This window comes from Chiloscyllium punctatum, chromosome 6 (assembly GCF_047496795.1).
Source record: "Chiloscyllium punctatum isolate Juve2018m chromosome 6, sChiPun1.3, whole genome shotgun sequence".
NCBI classification, from domain to species: Eukaryota; Metazoa; Chordata; class Chondrichthyes; order Orectolobiformes; family Hemiscylliidae; genus Chiloscyllium; species Chiloscyllium punctatum.
Genome location: NC_092744.1, coordinates 90,364,005 through 90,376,696, shown reverse-complemented (window position 1 = coordinate 90,376,696; position 12,692 = coordinate 90,364,005).

Genomic DNA, 12,692 nt, shown 5'->3' with positions numbered 1-12,692 from the left:
GGTTCCATAAAGGGCCTGTACTGCGCTGTAATGTTCTGTATTATATTAGTTTACTTTCCTGTATCGGCCGAGAGGTTCCATAAAGTGACTGTACTGCCCCATGTTCTAAGAGTCTAACTTCATTTATTAGTCGAGCGGTTCCATAGACGGCCTGTACAGTGCTGTAATGTTCTATCTTGTATTTGTCAAACTTCCGGTTCTAGTCAAGCGATTGCATAAAGGTCCTGTAAAGAGCTGTAATGTTCGATGTTCTATGAGTCTTACTTCCTTTATGAGCCAAGCATTTGCATATAGATCCTGCACTGTGCTGTAATGTTCTATGTTGTATTTGTCTAGTGTCCATTATTAGCCGAATGGTTTCATAAAGGGTCTGTCCAGTGCAGAGTCTAACTTCCATGAGTCTAACTTCCTTTATTAGGCGAGCGGTGCCATAGACGACCTGTACAGCGCTATTACATTCTATGTTGTATTTGTCAAACTTCCGGTATTAGCTGAGCATTTCCATAAAGTGCCTGTATTGCACTGTAATGTTCAATGTTGTATTTGTCAAACTTCTGGTATTAGCCGAGCGGTTCCCAAAACGGGCCTGTACTGCACAGTAATGTTTTATGTTCTTTGAGTCTTATTTCCTTTATTAGCCAAGCAGTTGCATAAAGGGCCTCTACTGCGCTTTAATGCTCCATGTTCTATGAGTCTAACCTCCATTATCAAGCAAGCGGTTCCATAAAGGACCTGTACTGCATTGTGATGTCCTTTCCTGTATTAGTCTAACTTTATTTATTAGCCAAGTGATTCCACAAGGGGCCTGTACTGCGCTGTAATGCTCCATGATCTCAGTCGAACTTCCATTATCAAGCATGTGGTTCCATATAGTGCGTGTCCTGCGCTGTAATGTTCTATGTTGTATTAGTCTAGTGTCTGGTATTAGCCAAGCAGTTGCATAAAGGGCTTGCATTGTGCTGTAATGTTCTATGTTGTATTAGTCTAACTTCCTATATTAGCCAAGTGGTTCCATATAGGGCTTGTACTACAGTGTAATCGTCTCTGTTCTCTGAGACTACTATCCTGTATTAGCTGAGCGGTTCCATAAAAGCATTATAGCACTGTAATGTTCTATTTTGTATTAGGCTAAGTTTGTTTATTAGGCGAGCGGTTCCATAGGCGGCCTGTACAGTGCTGTAAGTTCTATCTTGTATTTGTCAAACTTCCAGTATTAGCTGAGTGATTCCATAAAGGGCCTGTATTGTGCTGTAATGTTGTATGTTCTAGGAGTCTTACTTCCATTATTCGCCAAGCATTTCGATAAAGGTCCTGTACTGCGCTGTAATTTTCTATGTTTTATTAGTTTAGTGTCCATTATTAGCCGAGCGGTTCCATAAAGTGCCTGTACTGTGCTGTAATGCCCCATGTCCTATGAGTCTAACTTCCATTATCAAGCAAATGGTTCCACTTCTGATGCCGTAACTGCGCTGTAATGTTCTATGTTGTATTAGTCTAGACAAGCGGTTGGGTAAAGGGCCTGTACTGCGCTGTAATGTTCGATGTTGCATTTGTCAAACTTTCTTTACAAGCCGAGCGTTTCCATAAAGAGCCTGTACTGCGTTGTGATGTCCTTTGTTGTATTAGTCTCACTTCTTGTATTAGCTGAGCAAAACCATAATGTGCCTGTACTGCGCTGAAATGCTCCATTTTCTATCAGTCTACCTTCCATTATCAAGCAAGCGGTTCCATATAGGGCATGTCCTGCATCGTAATGTTCTATGCAGTATGACTGGATTAGTGGTGCTGGAAGAGCACTGCAGTTCAGGCAGCATCCAACGAGCAGCGAAATCAACATTTCGGGCAAAAACCGAAAAGTCCAGTGTCCATTATTAGCCGGGCGTTCCATAAAGGGCCTGTACTGTGCAGTAATGCCCCATGTTCTATGCGTCTAACTTCCTTTATTAGGCGAGTGGTTCATAAAGGGCCTGTGCAGTGGTGTAATGTTCTATCTTGTATTTGTCAAAGTTCCGGTATTAGCCAAACAGTTACATAAAGGGCCTGTACGGCGCTGTGATGTTCTATGTTGTATTAGTCTAACGTCCAGTGTTAGCTAAGCAGTTGTTTAAAGAGCCTGTACTGCTCTGTAATGTTCCACGTTGTATTAGTCAAACTTCCTTTCTTTGCCGAGTGGTTCTATAAAGAGCCTGTACTGCGTTGTGAAGTCCTATGTTGTATCAGTCTAACTTCCTTTATTAGCCGATCATTTCCATAAAGGTCCTGTACTGCGCTGTAATGTTCTACATTGTGGTTGTCAAACTTCCGGTATTGTCCGAGCAATTCCATAAAGGGTCTGTGCTGCGCTGTAATGTTGCATGTTCTCTGAGTCCAACTTCCTTTATTAGGCGAGCGGTTCCATAAAGGACCTGTACTGTTCTGTTATATTAGTCTAGTGTCCATTATTAACCGAGCGGTTCCATGAAGTGCCTGTACTGAGCTGTAATGCCCCATGTTCTAAGAATCTAACGTCCATTATCAAGCGTCACCTCATCTTCTGCCTAGGAACCTTCCAACCACAAGGGATGAACTCAAATTTCTCCAGTTTCCTCATTTCCCCTCCCCCCACCTTGTCTCAGTCAAATCCCTCGAACTCAGCACCGCCTTCCTAACCTGCAATCTTCTTCCTGACCTCTCCGCCCCCACCCCACTCCGGCCTATCACCCTCACCTTAACCTCCTTCCACCTCTCGCATTTCCAACATCCCTCCCCCAAGTCCCTCCTCCCTACCTTTTATCTTAGCTTGCTGGACACACTTTCCTCATTCCTGAAGAAGGGCTTATGCCCGAAACGTCGATTCTCCTGTTCCTTGGATGCTGCCTGACCTGCTGCGCTTTTCCAGCAGCACATTTTCAGCACTGCTGTTCTTGACATTGGTACACGGAAACTGCTTTTCTCCATATTATACACAGGGCCTGCTGTTCTCTGTATTATACAGAGGGACTGTTGTTCTCTATATTATACACAGGAACTGCTGTTTTCTGTATTAGACAGAGGAACTGCTGTTCTCTGCAGTATACAGGGACTATTGTTCTCGACATTGTTCACAGATTATACATATGGACTGCTGTCCTCTATATCAGACACAGGGACTGCTGTTGCCTATGTGATACATAGGTACAGCTATTCTCTATATTATGGTGACTGTTGTTCCTTATATCAGACACAGGGACTGCTGTTCCCTATATGAGACGCATATGTTCTCTACATTATACACAGGCAGTGCTGTTCGCGAAAATAATCACAGAAACTGCTGTTCTCTATATTTTACACAGGACTACTGTTCTCTTTATTAAACACAGGGACTGCTGTTCCCTGTATTATACTGAGGGACTGCTTTTCATTATATTAAACACATGGGCTGTTCTCCATATAGTACGCATCTCCATATTCTGCACAGGCACTGCTGTTCTCTGAAATTGACACAGGGACAGCTGTTCTCTATATTATACACAGGGACTGCTGTTCTCATGATTAAATACAGGGATAGATGTTCTCGGCATTGTCCACAGAGACTGCGTTTCTCTATATTATACTCAGGGACGGGCTGTTCTCTGTGTTATACAGAGGGACTGCTGTTGTCTATATTATGCACAGGAACTGCTGTTTTCTGTATTATACAGAGGGACTGCTGTTCTCTATATTGCACACAGGGACTGCTGTTCTTTATAAAATGCACAGGCACTGCTGTTCTCTAAAATAAACAGAGGGACTGCAGTTCTCTACATTGTACACAGGGCCTGCTGTTCTCTAAGATAGACACAGGGACTGCTGCTCTCTGTATTACACACAGGGATAGCTGTTCTCTATATTATACACAGTGACTCATGTTCTCTATATTGTACACAGACACTGGTGTTTTCTATATTAAACACAGGGGCAGCCGTTCTCCTTTTAAAACACAGGGACTCATGTTCTTTTTATTCAACACAGCATCTCTGTTTTGCTATATTATACACAAGGACTGCTGTTCTTGACATCGTACACAGAGAATGCTTTTCTCTATATTATACAAAGTGCCTACTGTTCCCTAGATGATACATATGGACTGCTGTTGTCTATATTTTACACAGGGACTGCTTCTCTATATTTTACACAGGTACTATATTGAGCACAGGCATTGCTGTTCTCTGAAATAGACACAGCATCTTCTGTTCTCTATATTATACACAGGGACTGCTGTTCTCGACATTGTAAACAGAGAGTGCTTTTCTCTACATTATACATTGTTACTGCTGTTCTCTCGATTATACATATGGACTGCTGTTCACTATATAAGACACAGGGAATGCTCTTCTCTATATTATACATGTGAACTGCTGTTCTCTATATTTTACACAGGGCCTGCTGTTCTTTATATTGTGCAGAGGCACTGCTGTTCTCTAAAAAGGAAACAGGGACTGCTGTCCTCTATTATAGTCAGGGATTGCTGCTCTCTATATTATGCACAGAGATAGCTGTTCTCAATATTATGTACAGTGATATATATTCTCTATATTGTATACAGGGACTGCTATTCTCTATATTATACACAGGGACGGCTGTTCTCTTCATTAACTACAGTGATTCATGTTCTTTGTATGAGACACAGCATCTTCTATTATCTATATTATACAGAGGGACTCAATTTCTCTGAAATTGACACAGGGACTACTGTTCTCTATAATATACACAGAGACTGTTGCTTTAAAAATTAAAAATAGGGACGGCTGTTCTCGACATTTTACACAGAGACTGCTTTTGTCGATATTATACACAGGTACTGCTGTTCTCTGTATTATACAGAGGGACTGCTGTTTCCTGTATTACACAGAGGGACTGCTGTTTTCTTTAAAATACATGTGAACTGCTATTGTCCACATACAGGGACTGCTGTTCTATATATATAGAACATGGGAGAACATAGAAGAGGGATTGCTGTTCTCTAAAATAGACACAGGGACTGCTGTTCTCTATATTTTACACAGGAACTGCTGCTCTCTATATTACACACAGGAATAGATGTTCTCGATATTGTACACAGTGACTGCTTTTCTCTAGATTATACACAGATCCTGGTGTTCTCTATATTATACACAGGGAATTCTGTTCTCTTTTTTAAACACAGGGATTCATGTTATTTATATTAGACTCAGCATCTTCTGTTCTCTATATTGTACACAGACACTGCTGTTCTTTACATTATGCACAGGCAGTGATGTTCTCTGAAATTGTAAAAGGGACTGCTGTTCTCCATATAATACATAAAGACTGCTGTTTGCATGATTAAATACATGACTGGTGTTCGCGACATTGTACACAGACTCTGCTTTTTTCTATATTATACACAGGGATTACTATTCTCTGTATTATAGAGAGAGACTGCAGTTTATATTATGCATAAGGACTACTGTTTTTCTGTACTATATAGAGGGACTGCTGTTATAGAGAATAGTTGTACCTGTGTATATAATAGAAATCAGCAGTCTAGCATAGAGGACAGGTATCTCTGTGCGTAATGTAAAGAACAGCAGTCCCTGTGTATAATTTCGAGAACAGCAGATGCTGTGTCTAATATAACAAACATGAATCCCTGTGTTTAATAAAAGGAGCAGTCATCCCTGTGTATAATACAGAGAACAGAAGTATCTGTGTACAATATGGAGAACAGCATTCCCTCTGTCTATTTTAGAGAACATATAATGCCTGTGCATTATATAAAGAACAACAGTCCCTGTATACAATATAGACAATGACAGTTCAAATGTATAATACAGAGAACAACAGTCCCACTGTATAATACAGAAAACAGCAGTTCCTGTGTATAGTATAGAGAAAAGCAGTCTCTATGTACAATCTCGAGAACTGCAGTCCCTGTGTTTACATTACATTTTTACATTACATTACAGTGTGGAAACAGACCCTTCGGCCCAACAAATCCCCACTGACCCTCCGAAGAGCAACCCACCCAGATCCATTCCCCTGCATTTACCGCTTCACCTTATATTACGGGCAATTTAGCATGGCCAATTCACCCAACCTGAACATTTTTGGACTGTGGGAGGAAACCAGAGTACCTGGAGGAAACCCACACAGACACGGGGAGAATGTGTAAACTCCACACAGACAGTTGCCTGAGGCGGGAATTAAACCCGGGTCTCTGGCGCTGTGAGGCAGCAGTGCTGACCACTGTGTGACCGTGCTGCCCTACATATATCTCATTTAATAATGAGAGCAGCACTGCCTGTGTATAATGAAGAGAACAGTAGTTTCTGTGTCTCATTTAGGTAACAGCAGACCCCGTGTTTAATGTAGGGAACAACAGTCAATGGACTATCTGTACCTGTCTATCATATAGACATCAGCAGTCCCTGTGTCCAATTTCGAGGACAGCAGTCCATATGTATAATCTAGAGAAAACCACTCTGTGTACAATGTCGAGAACAGCAGTCCCTGTGTATAATATAGAGAACAGGTATCCCTGTGTATAATATAGAGAGTAGCAATCCCTGTGTATAATATGGAGAACTGCAGTCCCTCTGTCTATTTTAGAGAACAGCAGTGCCTATGCATTATATAAAGAATAGCAGTCCCTGTGTGCAATATAGAGAACATCAGTCACTGTGTCGAATATAGAGAACAGCTATCCCTGTGTATAATGTAGAGAATAGCAGTCCCTCTGTACAATATAGAGAATGTGGTCCCTGTGTATAATAGAGAGAACAGCTTTTTCTGTGCACAATACAGAGCCGCAGTGCCCGTGTAAAATATAGAGAACAGCAGTTCATATGTACAATCTAGAGAACCGCAGTCACTGTGTGTAAAAAAGTGAAAAACACTCTCGGTGTTAAATGTCGAGACAGCCGTCCCTGTGTATTATATAGAGAACACCAGTGTCTGTGTATAGTATACAGAACAGCAGTCCCTGTGTACAAGATAGAGAACATCAGTCACTGTGTCTAATATAGAGAACAGCTATCCCTGTGTATAATATAGAGAGTAGCAATCCCTGTGTATAATATAGAGAACAACAGTCTCTGTGTCTAGTTTAGTAAACCACAAGCCCAGTGTAAAATATAGAGCACAGCAGTCCCTCTGTCTATTTTACAGAATAGCAGTGCCTGTGCATTATATAAAGAACAGCAGTCCCTGTGTGCAATATAGACCACAACAGTTCATTTGTATAATATAGAGAACAGCAGTTCCACTGTATAATACAGAAAACAGTAGCCCCTGTGTATAATATAGAGAACAGCAGTCCCTCTGTAAAATACAAAGAACAGCAGTCCTTTTGTATAATATAGAGAAACGCAGTCTCTGCGTACAATCTCGAGAACAGCAGTCCCTGTCTTTAATAAAGGGAACAGCACTGCCTGTGTATAATACAGAGAACAGCAGTCTCTGTGTCTCATATAGGGAACAGCTGAGCCTGTGTCTAATACAGGGAACAACAGTTACTGTGTATAATATGGAGAACAGCAGCCCCTTTGTATAATATAGAGAATAATTGTACCTGTGTATAATATAGACAAAAGCAGTCCCTGCGTCTAGCATAGAGGACAGGAATCCATATGTATTATCTAGAGAAAAACACTCTCTGTGTACAATGTTGAGAACCATGTATAATATAAAGAACAGTAGACACTGTGTCTAAGAGAAAGAAAATGACTCTGTGTTAAATGTCAAGAACAGCCGTCCCTGTGTATTATATAGAGAACACCAGTGTCTGTGTATAGTATACAGAACAGCAGTCCCTGTGTACAATATAGAGAACACCAGTCACGTGTCTAATATAGAGAACAGCAGTCTCTGTGTCTAGTTTAGCAAACTGCAGGCCCAGTGTAAAATATAGAGCACAGCAGTCCCTCTGTCTATTTTAAAGAACAGCAGTGCCTGTGCATTATATAAAGAACAGCAGTCCCTGTGTGCAATAAAGGCCACAGCAGTTCATATGTATAATATGTCGAGAACAGCAGTCCCATTGTATAATACAGAAAATGGGAGTCCCTGTGTATAATATAGAGAACAGCAGTCCCTGTGTAAAATAGAAAACAGTAGTCCCTGTGTAGAACAGCAGTCACTTCGTATAATATATATTACAGCAGTCGCTGTGTCTATGCTCAACAACAACAGGGTATAGTATAGAGAACAGCAGTCTCTGTGTACAATAAACAGAACAGTTGTCCCTGTGTTTAATACAGACAACAGGAGTCCCTGTGAAAATATAGAGAACAGCAGTCACTTTGTATAAAGCAGAGAATGAATTCCTGTGTATAATGTAAAGTACAACAGTCCCTGTGATTACTTTCGAGAACAGCACTGCCTGTGTATAATACAGAGAATAGCAGTCCCTGTGTCCAATATAGGGAACAGCTATCCCTGTGTATAATGTAGAGAACAGCATTACCTGTTGATTGATCAGAGAACAGCAGTCCTTGTGTATAATATAGAGAATAGCAATCCCCGTGTACATTATAGAGAACTGCAGTCGCTGCGTATAATATTGAGAACATGAGCCACTGTGTATAATATGAAGAACAGCAGTCACTGTGTAGAATATAGAAAATAGTAGTCACTGTGTCTCATATAGCGAACAGCAGTTCCTGGGTCCAATATAGGGAACAACAGTCACTGTGTATAGTGTAGAGGACAGCAGTCCTTGTATATAATATAGAGAGCAGCAGGCCCTGTGTTTGAACAAGAGAACAGCAGTCCCTGTGGTTATTTTTGAGAACATCACTGCCTGTATATAACACAGAGAACAGCAGTCTTTGTGTACGATGTCGAGAACAGCAGTCCCAGTGTTTAACAACAAGAACAGCTGTCCCTGTGCATAATATAGAGAACACGAGTCCCTGTGCATAATATAGAGAACAGCAGTCTCTGTGACTCATGCAGAGAACAGCTGTCCCTGTGTCTAATATAAGAGGACAACAGTCCCTGCATATAATATATACAACAGCTGACTGTGTGCATCATACAGAGAACAGCAGTCCCTCTGTATAATATAGACAACAGTTGTTCATGTGTATCAGATAGAAAGCAGCAGTCCCTGTGTATATTGGAGAGAGCAGCAGTCACTCTGTATAATATGTATTACAGCAGTCGCTGTGTCTATTCTCGAGAACAGCAGTGTATAGTATAGAGAACAGCTGTCCCTATGTATAATATAGAGAACAGCAGTGCCTGTGTATAATATAGACAACAGCAGTCCCTGTGTGTAATATAGAAAACAGCAGTCCTTCTGTCTATTATAGAGAACAGCAATGCCTGCGTATAATATAGAGAATAGCAGTCCCTGTGTCTAATATAGAGAACAGCAGCACCTGTGTTTAATGAAGAGAACAACAGTCCCTCTGCATAACGTGGAGAACAACATTCCCTGTGTTTAATGAAGAAAACAGCAGTCCCTGTATACAATATACAGAACAGCAGTCCCTGAATACAATATAGAGAACAGCAGGACCTGTACATCATCTGGAGAACAGCATTCCCTTTGTATAATATGGAGAACATGAGTGTCTGTGTATACTATAGAGAGCAGCAGTCCCTGTACATAATATACAGAACAGCAGTCCCTGTGTCTATTATCGAGAGCAGTAACGCCTGAGTATAATACAGGGATCCCCCGTCCCTGAGTTTAATAAACATAACACCAGTCCCTGAGCATAATGTAGAGAACAGCAGTTCCTGAGTGTATGGTAGAGAACAGTAGCCCCCGTGTATAATATAGAAAACAGCAGTCCTGTGTACACTGTAGAGAATGCCAGTCCCTGTGTCCAATATCAAGAGCAACAGAGCCTGTGTATCATAGAGAACAGCAGTCCCTGTTGCCTTAAAGACAACAGCAATCCCTGTGTTTAATATAGAGAACAGCAGTCCCTGTATATAACATAGAGAACAGCAGTCACTGTGTATAATATAGCAAACAGCAGTTCCTGTGTACAATTCAGATAGCAGCAGTCACTGCATACAAAGTAAGAGCAGCAGCCCATGTGTGCAATGTGGGGAACAGCAGTCCCTTTGTTTAATAAAGAGAACAGCAGTCTGTGTGTATATTAATGAGAACAGCAACCCCTACTACACAAAAGAACAATCCTGCGTATAATGTGGAGAAGAGCAGTCCCTGAATGTATTGTAGAGAACAGCAGTCCCTATGTATAATATAGAGAACAGCAGTCCAGCGCAATTGTAGAGAATGACAGTCCCTGTGTACAATGTCAAGAGCAGCAGAGCCTGTGTATAATAGAGAACAGTAATCTCAGTGTTTAACAAAGAGAACAGCCGTCTGTGTTTAATATAGAGAACAGCAGTCCATGTGTATAATGTAGAGAGCAGCAGTTCCTGTGTATAATAAAGCAAACAGCAGTCCCTGCGTACAATGAAGAGATCAGCAATCACTGCATCCAATGTAAGAACAGCAGCCCATGTGTGCAATGTGGAGAACAGCAGCGCTTGTGTACATTTCAGAGAACAGCAGTCCCTGTGTGTAGTTTAGAGAACAGCATCCTTGTGTTTATTAAAGACAACAACAGCCCCAGTGTCTACTATACAAAAGAACACTCCTGTGAATAATATAGAGAACAGCAGTCGCTCTGTGTAACAGCAGTCCGAAGTATAATACAGAGAACAGCAGTCTCTGTGTATAATATGGTGAACAGCTACCTCTGTGTATAATGTAGAGAACAGCAATCCCTGCGTTCAATGCAGAAACCAACAGTCAATGCGTTAAATGTAGAGAACAGCAGTCCCTGTGTATAATATAGAGAACAGCAGTATCTGTGTATGAAACAGAGAACAGCAGTTGATGTGCATAATATAGAGCAGTCCTTATGCATAATATAGCAAACTGGAATTCCTGTGTTTAGTAGAGAGAACAGCAGTCCCTGTGTATAATATAGAGAACAGCAGCTTCTGTGTCTGTTCTCGAGAACAGAAGCGTACACTATAGAGAATAGCAGTCTCTTTGTACAATAAACAGAACAGTTGTCCGTGTGTTTGATACACACACAAACGAAGCTGTATCAAAACACTATTCCAATGAGCCACCACACACTGCAGCACAGACGAACTACGCAAAACAGAGGAGAACCACGTATTCAAGAAGAACAGATACTCAAAAAATACAGTGCTCAAGAACAAACCACGACAAGCAGACCCAACACAGCCAGAAACCCTAACCACCTTACCATTCATCAAAGAAGTTTCAGAAATGACAGCCAGACTACTAAGACCCCTCAGAATCCTAGTAGCACACAAACCCACCAACACTCTCAAACAAAAACTAACAAACTTAAAAGACCCAGTACATCCCATGGACAAAAACAACGTCATCTACAAAATTCCATGCAAGGACTGCCACAAACACTACATAGGACAAACAGGAAGAAAGTTAGCCACCAGGATACACGAACACCAGCTAGCCACAAAAAGACATGACCCCCTATCCCTCGTTGCTCTACACACGGATGAAAAAAGCCACCATTTCAACTGGGACAACACATCTATCCTGGGACAGGCTAAGCAAAGACATGCCAGAGAATTCCTAGAGGCCTGGCACTCCAACCACAACACCATAAACAAACACATAGACCTAGATGCCATCTATCAACCCCTCAGAAAATGAACAATGTGTATAACATAGAGAGCAGGCGTCCCTCTGTGTAATAGAGAGAACAGCCTTACCTGTGTATAATATGGAGAACAGCAGTCCTTGTGTCAATTATACAGAACAACAATGTCTGTGTATAAGAAAAAACAGCAGTCCCTGTGCACAATATAGAGAACAGCAACCCTATGTATAAAAAAGTGAACAAAACTCCATGTACATAATACAGACATCAGCCGACCCTGTGTACAATGTGGAGAACAGGTATAGCTGTGTTTAAAATAGAGAACAGCAGTCCCTATGTTTAATAACGAGAGCAGCAGACCCTGTGTCTCATATAAGAAACAGCAGTCCCTGTATCTAATAAAGAGAACAGCAGTCACTGTGTATCATATTGTACACACGATCTGCTGATCTCTATATTATACACAGAGACTGCTATTCACTCTTTTATTGTTCACAAGGACTGCTGTTCTCTCTTATACACAGGCAATGTTGTCCTCTATAATAGACACAAGGATAGCTGTTCTTTATGTTATGCACAGGGCTGCTGCTCTCTATATTGTACACAGGGGCACCTGCTCTCTATAATACACAGAGGAACATGTGTTGTCTATATTATACACAGTGACTACTGTTATCTATAGTATGCACAGGGATTGCTAACCTCTTTATGAAACACAGGGATTGCTGTACTCTATATTATATGTAGGGACTACTGTTTTCTACAATGTATGCAGGACCGCAGTTTTTTACATTTTACACAAGAACTATATTACACAGCAGTCACTGTAAGCTGTATAACTATTATAGCTATTCTCTATAATAGACTCAGGGACTGTTGTACTCTATATTTCACACAGTTTCTGGTCTTCCCTATAGTGTACAGAAGGATTGCTGTTCTCTATATTATAAATAGGGACTGCTGTTCTCTACAATATATACAAGGACACCTGTTCTCCACATTGTACACAGGCACTATTATTTTATACATTACACACAGGGATTGCTGTTCCCTACACTAGACACAGGGACTGCTGTTCTCTGTATTGTACACAGGGATCACTGT